At 33.9% G+C, this 13,343-nt stretch overlaps 1 long non-coding RNA gene across 8 annotated transcripts in view; it reads left to right on the top strand.

Moving 5' to 3' along the window:
• Positions 1 to 13,343, top strand: part of LOC131048391 (uncharacterized) — a 93,494-nt gene that overhangs the window by 8,571 nt on the left and 71,580 nt on the right. For 4 of the 8 annotated variants that reach the window (XR_009106404.2, XR_009106406.2, XR_009106405.2 and 1 more), the window contains exons 3-6: positions 1,598 to 1,650; positions 3,201 to 3,331; positions 10,793 to 10,890; positions 10,978 to 11,099. This is a non-coding gene — a long non-coding RNA (uncharacterized LOC131048391). Of the gene's footprint in view, positions 1 to 1,597; positions 1,651 to 3,200; positions 3,422 to 10,792; positions 10,891 to 10,977; positions 11,294 to 13,343 lie in introns of those variants that run through there. The other 4 variants (XR_009106400.2, XR_009106401.2, XR_009106403.2 and 1 more) reach the window with 3 other exon arrangements.

The following is a 13,343-nucleotide window of genomic DNA, read 5'->3' as shown; positions in this document are numbered from 1 at the left end:
AATCTGTTTTCTGTTGCTCCTTAAATAATATACAGACATCATTGCCATCAATATTCAGATTTGGACTTTATTATTTTTTTTAACACGAAATACAATTTTTTTTAACACGAAATACAATTTTTTTTACCTTTCTCCCAAAAAAACTTCATTACAAATTTGGTCTTTATAAAGCAGAAATCATCAAACATCTATACAAGAGATACTTTTGTTTTAATGGCTGCATCAACACGAATCTGTATGGGAAAATTTAGATGGAAAACTGAGAGTTGTATGGTAGACTGGGGTATCAACATGCTTACCTTGGTATGTGCTCTGGTACTTGGGAGCATTTACCTCAACTTTGAGAGACCACAATCCTGAATAAATCAGTTGAAAATGACGCTAATTGAATTGCAGAGATTCTCTTATATTCCTCGCACTAGCACATTTTGATTAATCGTTTGATCCTATTGCAAATACCTCACAATATTGCCCTTTGGAGCAGGAAGAAACATAAGTTTTTACCAATATGTATAAACATAATAAAAATAACCACTGAACCATAAAAGTAAGCAATATATTGAGTTAATTTATCTCTATCTAAATAACTTCAATATGAACACATTTGATAGGCTATTGCCTACCAAATGGCCCTTCCTGCTGCTTCCCTTAATTTTTTGGTTTGACTATTATTACAATATTTAATGTTCAAGGTTCAAGGCATTGGAGGCAATCTTAATAGGAACATGCAATGCATGAAGCCCTTCTTTATTGCTAAAAAATTTAATCTTTGAATGACTGCAGGAAGCGCGTTCAAGTCTCTAAACGCATACAAGTAAAGCTAATTTAGTAGAGTCACTAAACTATAGCCCAGCTATTCTGTAGGAGTTGACACTGCATTTTATGTAATGTTTTCTGTCTCAGCTCCTTTTTCCACCTTTTCCCTTTTGTTCTTTAGAGTTGGGGATATCTAAGTGATGTTCTATTCTTCTGCTTGATGGTTTTGTTAAATTACTTATTTTGAGTTTTGTTCTTGCTTTTTCCCCTTGTGACATCACATTATTGAAAACACAATTCTGCAATTATTGAAAACATTTTTTTTCCTTCTCTATTCTTTCACATTTTGTATACATATCCACAAGAGCATTTCGAACTATAATTTCTAAAAAAGACCCCCTTACATTATGCTTCGATAGATATCCATACTTTCGTCCAAAGCTTTTACTTTCACCATTATGCGTTGCAGTCAGCAGCTACACTATGCTAAACAGCAGTGAACACAACTAAAAATGAGCATTGTGAGCTGCAATCAGATTAGTTGTTGTAGCCAGCGTATAGTTCAATAATTATATTCAATGAGATGCTCATTAACTCTTTCAAGTGGTCAAAACAATTTATAGGCACCTACATGTTTGTAGCAAATACAAATTATCACAAGGTGATTAATGAGTTTACTTTTTGCCTTGTGAAAGCACATTCTTCAGATTAATATATTTGGTGACAACTGCATTTTATTGATTTTTTTTTTGGAAGTGGGTTCTCTTGAGTGCTCTAAACAATTGTTTAAAAGAGTATAATGTTGAAATTCTCATTTCACCCCCTTGGTATACATTAACAGGCAAAAGAACTGGGTGCTCTCTTGTACAAGCTTAGGAATTCGCCACCAAACAGGTACGATGATTTTTTTAACAGGAACATGTGTACTTTCTTTTCCTTTTCAATGTTATAACATGGTCTTTCATTCCTTTTTCTTGACAAATTCTTTTTCAATTTTTTTTTCTTGAAGTTGAGAGTTTGTGTCTATTTGACAATTGTGTTAGTTATTGTTTCAATCACGCTGCTAAATTCTACTTCATAGGGCCCAAAAAATGCAAAATAGTGAAATACAAAAAACACAAAAAATTGATTCATGAAAATATTTAAAATTTTTATTGTAAACTTGCACTTGGATGATATCGGATGTTTTCTGGATCAACTGGGTTATTATGCTTCTCATTACTTTTTGAAGGCTCTGTCACCAAAGCAATCTTGAGATTGAGTTGTCTCACCTCTCAACAATGGAATTTATTATGTACAGTGAGTTAACACAGCAACAAATATGATGCTGGATTTTTGTGAAATGTACATTGTCTGTTTAATCCATTTACATGCAAATAAATATCTTTTAGCGTTAGAAATGTTAAACTTGGTTTTTTGTTCATAAGAATGTTGTCAATTTGAATGCAACTTTGGCATCTACTGCCATAATATGTCTTGTTACTTTCCTGGCAGCTGTTGGGAATCATTATACATAAACTAGGATTTCTTCAATGCTTGTTGGACTGTTTCAGAAATTGACAACTTATAGAGTTGTCATCTGATTCAATTTGTAAATTCGGAGTTTCTTTAAACATTATGCATTTTATGGTATTGTATTTCATCAGCAACTCTCTCAATTTGGGTCCGAATTCCAAAATAGCACTTGGACAAAGCTAGTTAAGTATCCCATCACGGTAAGGAAAGACAAAGCTAGTCTTCATTTGTTGTTGTCGACCAAACCATTTCTATTGCCACTGTCGTTGAATCTGTTTCACTACACTCTAGTAATATCATATCTTAAACGTTCACATTCCCTCTCTGTTTTGGTTTATTGTTTGCTGATATAACTTGCTGCTGGATTTTTTCCTCAGACTCACTTATGCCTTGCACTTTTGTTCAATTGCCCAAGCTGTAATCAGGCTGGCATTATTTGCATGTTGCTAGGAATGTTAAAGTTGAACTATAGGCAAATGAAAAGCAGTTGTGTTATGAAATATTGTATTGCCAATAAAATATCAAGAACCTAATCACTGCAATATTTAAAAGTTTTAAATTATGTTCAGATGCCCTGTCCTCCAACCATGACTCGGTAAATAAAAAATATAAAATGGAGGATTAAAAAACTTATATTTATGTATCAATTTTACTTCTCGAGTATTCAAATCTTTATCTTGACTGTCATCATAGCTACAATAATAGTCTTGAATATTTATGCGCTAGAGATTAATTCTTCTCTTAAAGAATATTAATTCGTGCTCTATTTTTACAGTTATTACTTTAGATATTGTAGATGTGAGATCAAAACTTATTATTATATCTGATTCATTTGAGTAGGATAATTTCATTCAACATTTTGTCAACTGTTTATCAAATGGTTTCCAAGTCTGTTTATAATTAATATTTTAATTTTGTTAATTTTGCAGGTTCTCAAATGATAAGTTGAAAACAAACAGTTCAAACCAAGGAAGCAATAATCGTTTGGGGAATTAATCGGCAAAACAAAAGTACAAGATTTTTTCAAAAAATCGGGAAAAAATCAGATTTACAAAAAAATGTAAAAAATTGCATAGAGATATTGTAGGCAAATAAAATAGACACTTGAACACATGAATTGCAATAAATAGATTGTGGTTGTATATATTCATATCACTGACTATGTTGCACAAAATATTCTACACCATAAATAATATTTAGATGGTGATAGATGTCAAAATGCCAATTACAATATAGTTTGTGACTTTGAACAAAGTCAACTTGTAAACGAAGTACAAAATTCCAAAATATCAAATGTAGTCAAAGCAATGACATGCTAGAGGGTAGGAGGCCTTGATGATGAAGATCCTGGGTGATAGCCTGCCCTAATTTGTTCAACCCATTGAGGACCAAAGTTGGCTTGCTTCATGATATCAAAATCTTTAGTCTCAAGCGGACGATCATCAACAACATCATCATCATTATCAGCATCATCATCATTAACAATCAATTCACACTCTGGATATATTTCATCGAGGTCAATTGGCAAGCCATCCTCAATAGTTCCTGATTTTGCCCATGTAGAAATTAGTGTTTCCCTTGCAAGTGAAAAATACAATGAATAGTGAATACAATTTCAAAAACTGCAATTATATATTAATATTCTCACCTTCAGTTTTCCTTATCTTCAAGCAAAGGTTGTTATGAACAAATACCAAGTCATTCATCCGTCGTTGTGATAGGCGGTTGTGTTTCTAGGAATGTACGTGTTAAAAAAACACTCCAATTACGTTCACAAGCTGATGAGCTGCATGGTTGGCTCAAAATGTGCACTGCCATCCACCTTAAATTTGGTATTTTGTCTCCAAAAAAAGTCCACTATGCAGCTGAAAAACACATTATATGAAGATGATATTGTAAGACTAAGAATATCTTATAATCTTAACAAACTTAATGAGCATGTTGACAAAATAAAGAGATTGTCAAAAGTTTATATAGTCTACCTAGTTGAATGGACTTTCTGCATTGTATAGCAGTCCTAGAAGAGAGAAAACCCTTTGAATGCTTGTACACTTGCATCTCTATCGTAGCCGCATCAAATTTTTCTAAGTCAGGAAACATTTTTTCTATGCACTTGAAGCAACCGTGTTCGATCTCAGCATCAATTTTCATGAAGTCAGCCTTATAGAATAACAAAGAATTGAACAAGTATCCCACAACATGGAGAGGAGTGTGCATCTGTCCATCCCATCTCCTATCAATTATGTCCCACAATGGCATATACCTATCCCTGTTATTTTCCAGCTTACACCTCCTTGGTCCTATCCATGGCCTCATACACATATCCCATGGGGGTTTTTCCCCATCCACTAGTCTCAAGACATTTACTAAAGGCTCTTAAAAAATATTACAATCTGCTCAATTAATTTCCAAAAGGTGCTAGAATACATATACTCTGACAATGTTATGCCATTTGTTTGAGTTGTGAAGCTAGACTCCATCCACTCAATTGAAACAAACATTCATCTCAAATTACCTTTCTGTTCACATAATGTTTGTAATGCAAAGAAATATGTAGCAAATCTTGTCACCCTTGGTCGAACTAGCTCCTTGCCTCCTGTGAAAGAGCGCATTATAGCCAAAACCTTTGTGTGATTATAAACAAATTTGGTAACCTTGTGAGCCTTTTGAAATGCTGCCTTTACCCATTCAATTTTTTTAATGTACTCTAGGGTTAGATCAAGGCAATGTGTTGCTCATGGTGTAAAAAACATGTAAGGGTATTTATTTGTCAGAAGTCTTCCTGTAGCAACACAAGCATCAACATTGTCTGTAATAAATTGAACAACATTTTGTGGCCCTACATCCGTAACTACCACGTCATACATCCCAAACAATGCATTTGTGGATTTCATCATATTAGATGCATCCACAGATTTCAGAAAAAATAATGCCAATTTCACAAGAGACAAGGAAGTTAATGAGAGTTCGATTCCTTCTATTTGTCCAACCATCTGACATGATACTACAACCAGTTCTAGCCCAATGTAGTTGATGTTTAACAACATCTTGAACATCCTCTACTGCATTTTTCAGCATACCAACCCTCAATGACTCATAAGATGGGGCTTGAAACCCTGGTCTTACAGTTGCAATAGCATCTATCATGTGTTGCCAATATGGATTTCTGGAAGCATGAAATGCCATGTGAGAGGAGTACCAAAAATTACCAATGGCCTTCTTCGCTTGTTCAATGACAGTTCTCCTCCATCATGTACTCTCCAAAGTGGTTTGTGATCCTGGTGTAGTACGAGGTTGGAAGAAAGTATTAATGTTTCCTCCACCTATGTTTGGTCCACGTGCTATAGAGTTAGGTGTTGACCCACATTCCTGAAACTCCCATCTTCGCCATCCTCCTCACCCAAATGGTTGGTCTTGAGATCTACATAACTAGAACTTAGTTCAACCCCAATTCTTGCCTTTTTGGCCTTACTCTCAGCAATCCCATCAAGAGATTGCTTTGCCTGATATGAGACATCTGCAGTGCATGCTTTGCATATCATGGTGTTATTTCCTTGTTCTTTGGACAAATGTCATTTGAAACGATAAATTCCACCATTGATCTCTTCTAGACGCCAATTGCACTTGACCTTCGTGCTACCAGGAATTGTTGTGCAATGTGTCAATGCAAAGTCTTTTTGACGTGGCATTGTGATAAAAAATTAGTTCTGCAAAAACATTTTAGTTGTCTTTTAGCATTTAAATGTTACAGTTGTATGTTCATAAGATTACTATGTTTAGATTAAATTAAAAATTATATTTCACATGTGAGGTTCTCTAAATCAGAAATTATGTTATAATCAACATTATGTCAGACGTGAGATGTTCTAATCAGAAATTATGTTTAATCAAATCTTCAATGATGCAATCCCAAAGCAGAGATACAATACCCCATAGAGCAGTAGTCTTAGATAAATGCAGTAAGGTATAGTGACCTCAAGGTATAATGACTTTTACATAAAGGAGTGAAGTCACAAAAGCGGTGAAAGCTAAAGAGCAACTAATAGCCTAGTGCAGTCCCATATCAAAGAAAAATTGAAAGCAATGATGAAAGGGGCGTAAAGTGTTGTATCTCCAATAAATCTCTGCGATAAACACTCTTTGTATCTTTGAAGAGAACCATATCAGGTGCCTAATCTAATTTCCTTTGTCATAAAATAGTCATGCTAACCCCAAACATGACAACTGATTTCAAATGGCAGAAAACTTGTCGAGAAGAAGCAGGCATTTGTCAAGAAGTAGGCAAGCAAACAAGCTATCAAGTTTTCAACGACAAAATGAATTTTTTGGGCCCAAAAGCCCACACTTAGAACCTATTGACTAATAAAAGATAATACCCAGACTTCTCATTTGTGATAACAAGAATAATAATAATCATTTCAAGCTAACTGAGTCAAGGAACCTTCAAGCTCTATATAGCTATTTGAAATGGTCTGAATTTAGTTTAAATTGTCCAGGGAAATTAAGTTCCATAAAGTCAATGTCTGAATCTGAACTAATCATCAAAGTTGAATTCATTTTATAACTCTAAATGACAACTCATGTCATTGTATTATTATTGCTAAACTAAAGAGAAACTAACATAATGCATACAAATACCCACAAGTTGTGGAGCAAACTTATGGCAAAGTGGAGATAAGCATGCAAACTATAATGTTTTACATCCACTATGAAGTCCATTCTTGGATAAAAGAATAAGAAATTCAAGTTTAAATCATGTGAAGCTAGACTTATGAGCTCGTAATGTTCAAAAAGATTGCAATAATTATATGAAGGTAACATTGCTAATCTGTCTCACATAACACGAGTAGTATTAGACTAATTTCACATTTGATACACATCCATGTAATACTATACTAAATGGTTAGGTAATCTTAGATAAGTAGTTTTTTTAACAACTAGATGGTTTATGCTCAGTTGAGAAGTTCTTTCCTGGATGGAAAGAGATATAAAGTTTAATTCACACTAAAATTTATAAATATTAATGGCATATGAATTTTATTTATTTATTTTCTAGTGGCAAAGCTTCAAAGTATAAATCCCAACTTTAAGCTACATATCCTACAATATTTTCACTATCTATAAATCCCAACTAACCATCGACTATTAAATTTCAAGCTTTGCTTTCTTATGTTGCAGAGACAACTAAGACCAATTAAAAAATAAAAACCTTATGCACTATCGTATACACTCACAACATCATTGTAATCTCTGAACAAGTTTCACTCTCTTTTGTATGCTAAAAACTCTCCAAAGCACAAGATGATACATTTTTTCTTCTTCTCATCCTATCCTGAATGAATAATGAATAATATACAAAGAAAACAACAAACAAAACTTAGGCTTTATCCAACCAATGCTTAGAAACATGTCTTGACAACATAGGTTCGACAGGAAATTTCAAACTGTATGTGGCGTCTAGTAGTAAAGAATGTAGCTAATTTCAATCTGTATGTGGCTAAATCACAACTTTAAGCTACATATCCTAAAATATTCTCACTATCTATAAATCCCAACTAACCATCGACTATTAAACTTCAAGCTTTGATTTCTTATGTTGCAGAGACAACTAGGACCAATTAAAAAATAAAAACCTTCTACACTATCGTATACACTCACAACATTATTGTAATCTCTGAACAAGTTTCACTCTCTTTTGTATGCCAAAAACTCTCCAAAGCACAAGATAATACATTTTTTCTTCTTCTCATCCTATCCTGAATGAAGAATGAATAATATACAAAGAAAACAACAAACAAAACTTAGGTTTTATCCAACCAATGCTTAGAAACATGTCTTGACACAACATAGGTTCGACAGGAAATTTCAATCTGTATGTGGCGTCTAGTAGTAAAGAATGTAGCTAATTTATGTGTTGATAGTTGCCAAAAATGAAAGGAAGTCATTCAATCTGTGATTCAAATAAATCCCTGAGAAAACACACCTATGTGATCGATCTTCATCCTCGACTTCAACTTTTGGTGCTATGCGATCGATCTTCACCCTCGACTGCAATGCGACGCCTATTTATTGAATTTTGCGAGCATTTTAATTTTTTGTGGCATTAATTTTTTCGCGGGATTTCTTTCGGATGATTAATCACGATTTTTCCCCTTTTTTGCTTCTATGGTTCAAACTACTATTCACATACCTACCTATAATATTCAAAGCAACGCCTATCTTATTTTGTTTTATAAATCACTACTTAATTAACTTTTACTACAAACATTCGATACCATGCTTAGTTTTTGTAAATGTAAATCTTGTCCAATCTTTACCTCTATGTAGAATAGGCACAGTATTGGATACCATACTTTTCAAACTGCCAGTTTATAGTCATTTTCAAGACTTGTTCATAGTGCACTACAACCGGTTATCATTTTTGTACTGAATATCAACTTTCAACTATTTTCGAAATTATAATATATGAATAGAAAAAGCTTTATGACGTCAAATTTTTAACTCAATTTTTTTTTAATGTTTATCACGTGCGCGTGTATAATGTAATTGAAATGTCATTACACTATTTAATTCTATTTTTCATTATGCCTATTCATAGGATTAACCTGCTTTTTTAATTCATTTCAATAATTTGATAGTGTTAATTGAAATTTAAATCCAACAGTTATAGGATTTACAATGCATTTGCTAATGTTACAGGGTTTTAGTATCTAGCTTTATATCTGAAAACACAAAAAATTCGTTATTTCTGATTCAGCATATTAGTATTCAGATTTTACAAATCTAACCAATACAACAAACCTTAATGCTCACAGTCACAGTTACGAAGAGAATTGAACTTTCCTCTAAAACAAAAGAATTTCTTTTTCTCTGTCATATCCTCTGGCGTACAATGTTTTGATTTTCTGGGGGGTAACCGTCTGAACTTTTCTCTAAAACATAATAATTTCTTTTTCTCTGTCATATCCTCTGGTGTGCAATGTTTTGATTTTCTGAATGTGCCTTGAAGATTATCAGTGAGGTTACTAATGCTATAATCTCTATCTAAGAGCTCATTATTTATTTTCTAACTTTTCATAATCTTACCCACTTAAAATTTCAAACACGTCTGTTCAATTAAGACAACTAGAAACAATCAAATACTAATTCTTTGTTGCATTGAAGAAGGCTTGGGAGATTTATGAATTGGAATCCCATAATGCATGCACTATTATGATAACTCTTTTAAGCTTCAATTGCTAGGAAGTGCCACCGATTAGTGTCTATCAATGCAGTTCCTAACATTTGTTATAATCAGTAATGTTGCATATGGAAATATTATAACACCAAAAGCCATTTTGATGTGCATTTCAATCTAATTCTGTTGTTTCTACTTTTTCTAATAGCATTATTGTGTTGACTTGTGCTGCGGGTAATTATCTTATCAAGCCATGAGATAGCATTGAAAATGAAAAGTGATGGTCTTAAGTAAGTTATTTCACAGTTTTTAGGTGTTGGGTCCACAGAATGGATACTTGCCTTTGCTTGTACCACTTATAAAACCTCATTTTCAGAGTTCTTTGCTTCCTAGGATAGATACAGTGTGGTTCTACTACAAAGGATTAACTTTGAAATGGTAAAAGTTGTTTAGAAGGCCTCATTTTGATTTTGTTTGAATTTCTTTTTTAAGCATATCCTTTCTAGTTGTATTTTAACTGTTCATCTTTTGCAGTCCCATTAATCAATTGTGATCATCCAAGAGCATTAATACAATTTCTTCCTTACCATATTCATTTATACTGTCGCATAAACTCTATTTAATTTTACAATAGGTATCACATTTGTATGTTTGGTTGCAACCTATTTCTGATCATCAACCTGTAGTTCTGATTTACCAGGGAATGGGTATGGGTCGAGGAACACAGATTTGTTGTAAACCTATGCATGCTTTGGTATAGAAAACTCAATTCATAAAATTAAGAAAAAAAGAACAAAATAAAAAATTGAAAAGGAAAATAACCGTAATATTAATTTTATGCAGATAGCATTAAAATAAGCAAAAAATAACAATATCTGATCCAAAATATTATAAATTTTCAAATGAATTTTGTATGTCATGTTGCTTACAGAGCACTTTTAAGGAATCGGGTGGTTTGGGCATGTTGAAATATTATCATTATGAAAAGCAAAAACTCTCTCTATTTCAGATCTGGATTGTACCATTTGACAAAATATTTTTGTGATGCATTTTCCTGCCTTATATTGGCTATTCAGCAGTGTTCGTAGACATTGAAACATATAATTAGAAACCATATTATTGATTTTGTAATTAGCACTTTCTTTTACACTACAAAAAGACAGACACTTCTCTATTTTGTACTCATGTTTTCTATACTTGTAAAAAAAAATACGTTAGCAGTTATGTTCCATTCTCTAGTGCAATGCTTCATTCCTTCCATTACTTACAGAAGGCAGGGACTCTAGCTCCATCAGAGCTCTAGTTTTAATATCATATTGACTTTAGATTTTGGTCTGGTTGCAGATTTTGAGTCCATATTGTTGCATCTCTGCATGAGACAAATTTTGATTTCTCCTATGGAGAGGTGCTGCCACTTTTGGGAGCAACCGTTGCTGTTATTGGTGGGAGAAATGTCTTTCTCTTGTATATTTTCTTATCATAGTTTCTTATTAATTATGTTATCTCTAAACTTCCTTGTCTGGTTGCAGGGCCAAAAGATGTACCGAGGATTGCTAGAGCGGCTGGCAGGTTAGCTGGTAAAGCAGTAGGCTATGTCCAAAGTGCTCGAGGACAGATGGAAACTGTCTTGCATCAATCTCAAGCTACTCAGGTCCATAGTCCTCTATTTGCAAAACTTTTTTTTTTCATGCTTTCTGGAGGAAATATTTTGTAGTGGGACGGAATGACTTTGAGCATGTATTTCTTAGTATTTGCTTGCAGTTTAAGAGACTACATCATGTGTATTTCTGAGTGGCATATTTATTAAATAACATTTTCTTTCTGATCAAAGAAAATTAATGTGCATGATGCATTTCTGGGAATGTTGATGTGGTTTTCTTAATACTCTGAAATAGGACTTAAATGACTCGTGCTCACCGAAGATACTTCCCTTGGAGGGGCATAAGAACTGTGACCTCTCCTAACATAATAACCTATGAACATTAAAACTAGAAAAACCAAAATAGGGAATCCTATAAGAGTAGGGGTGTCGAACACCAAACTGTACTATAAACATTATGTTCTAACATGGACAATATAAAACATGCAACGTATGTATATAAAAAAAGTTAGACCAATCTATAAACACGGTGTAATGTATTCACAACATTCAGCTTGTCTTTTTTTATATGTATGGGTATACTATCCAACAATGGCACCTAGTAAATCTCTAAGAAGCAATGTAGTGTTGATGGATAGCGTCAGTCGGATCTTCGATGCTGACTCTTTACGGTCTTACACATTTAATTCAAAGGTATTATATTGCCGACATATGTAGTTAAACGGTTTGTTAAATATAATCTCACCATCCTTTGTGAAGAGTCGGGATTAATTAAGGAGGCGTGTTAGTTGATGAAGAACCGACCCTTGTGGAAAGTCGTGTTGCTTGGAATGGAATATGTATGAGTATATACATAAGTTCAGTTCCCTCTCCACGAAATGATTGAAAAGACTATCGACAATAGCTCATACACACCTTCTGCAAAACACATACACATCTATAGCAAATCGGAGAAGCATATCGGATAATATTCTGTAGATCATGTTCTTTGTTTAGAAAACAATCTACTATCTTCAGCAGTCCGAATCTTACAGTCAGCACACAGATCATGTTCCTCCTTGTGTTGTGATATATTCATCATCTGTAGATCTTCTAGACATACAACATTGGCATCAAGCAAGTGGATAGTTCCTGTAGTAGATCGAACTTAGTCTTAGTAGATTGTACATCGAAGTGAATTGATACTAGCTTCAAGGAGTGAGGCAAATTCATTGTATAAACATCTTATGTATCAATAAAATCATAAGGAACTTCTTGGCTGGGTTTTTCACCTTATAGAGGAAGATTTTCCTAGGATATACACTGTGCATTTTGTGTGAATTTTCTATCCATATAATCTGATCACTCAAACTTAACATGGTATCGGAGCCACGGTGACAGAAGATCGTGATCAGATTCTAAACAACTTCCAAGTATTCTCTCCTCTATCTCCCGTGCAGTATCTCTAGGTCTCGAAAATGGTGAATGGTCTTAAAGTCGAAGATAGACTTGAAGGCGCATCTAACTTCACCTCATGGAAGTTTAGAGTGCTCATCGCACTTGAAGAGAATGGTCTTCTTCAATTCATAGAGGAAAAATATTTATCTGAACCAGAAGATCATGAGGATAAAATGCAATTCAAGAAGAATGCAATCAAGGCAAAGAAGATATTAATCGACTTCGTGAGGGATCACTTGGTGCCAACTGCAAAAGATATGTTCAAGACCTTGGAGGGCTTATATGAGATTAATAATGTAAGCAGGGCTCTTGCCTTGAGACAACAACTCCACCAAGTAAAGATGGCAAAAGGAGATTCAATCATCACCTACTTCATGAAAATTTCAGAATTGAGAGATCAACTATGCACAATTGGGGATCAAGTTATAGATAAAGACCTTGTCATGCTAGCCTTGAATGGTCTGCCTCCTTCATGGGAGCCATTTATACAAAGCATAAGTGGAAGGTCAAAATTACCTAAGTTTGATCGACTTTGAGCAGATTGTATTCAAGAAGAATCAAGATTGACTGTCAGAGGAATCATCAAGAGTTCTCAAAATGAAGATACACATGTTCTTGCCGCTCAATCTACCAAGAAGTGAAAGTATTGGAAGAAGGGCAACTTCAAAAAGAATAGAAGTTTCAAATTAGATTTTGCACCTGATTCTAGTCAGAGGAAGAAAGATCTCTCTCGCATCCAATGTTTTAGATGTGACAAGTTTGGTCACTTTGCAAAGGATTGTTAACAAGACCTAATCATCAAGGAGCAAACATCAATGAAGTCTCATCTCAGAAGGAGGTTGAAGATAACTCCAATGG

This window comes from Cryptomeria japonica, chromosome 8, assembly GCF_030272615.1.
Source record: "Cryptomeria japonica chromosome 8, Sugi_1.0, whole genome shotgun sequence".
NCBI lineage: Eukaryota > Viridiplantae > Streptophyta > Pinopsida > Cupressales > Cupressaceae > Cryptomeria > Cryptomeria japonica.
This window is presented reverse-complemented; position numbering and strand designations above follow the sequence as displayed.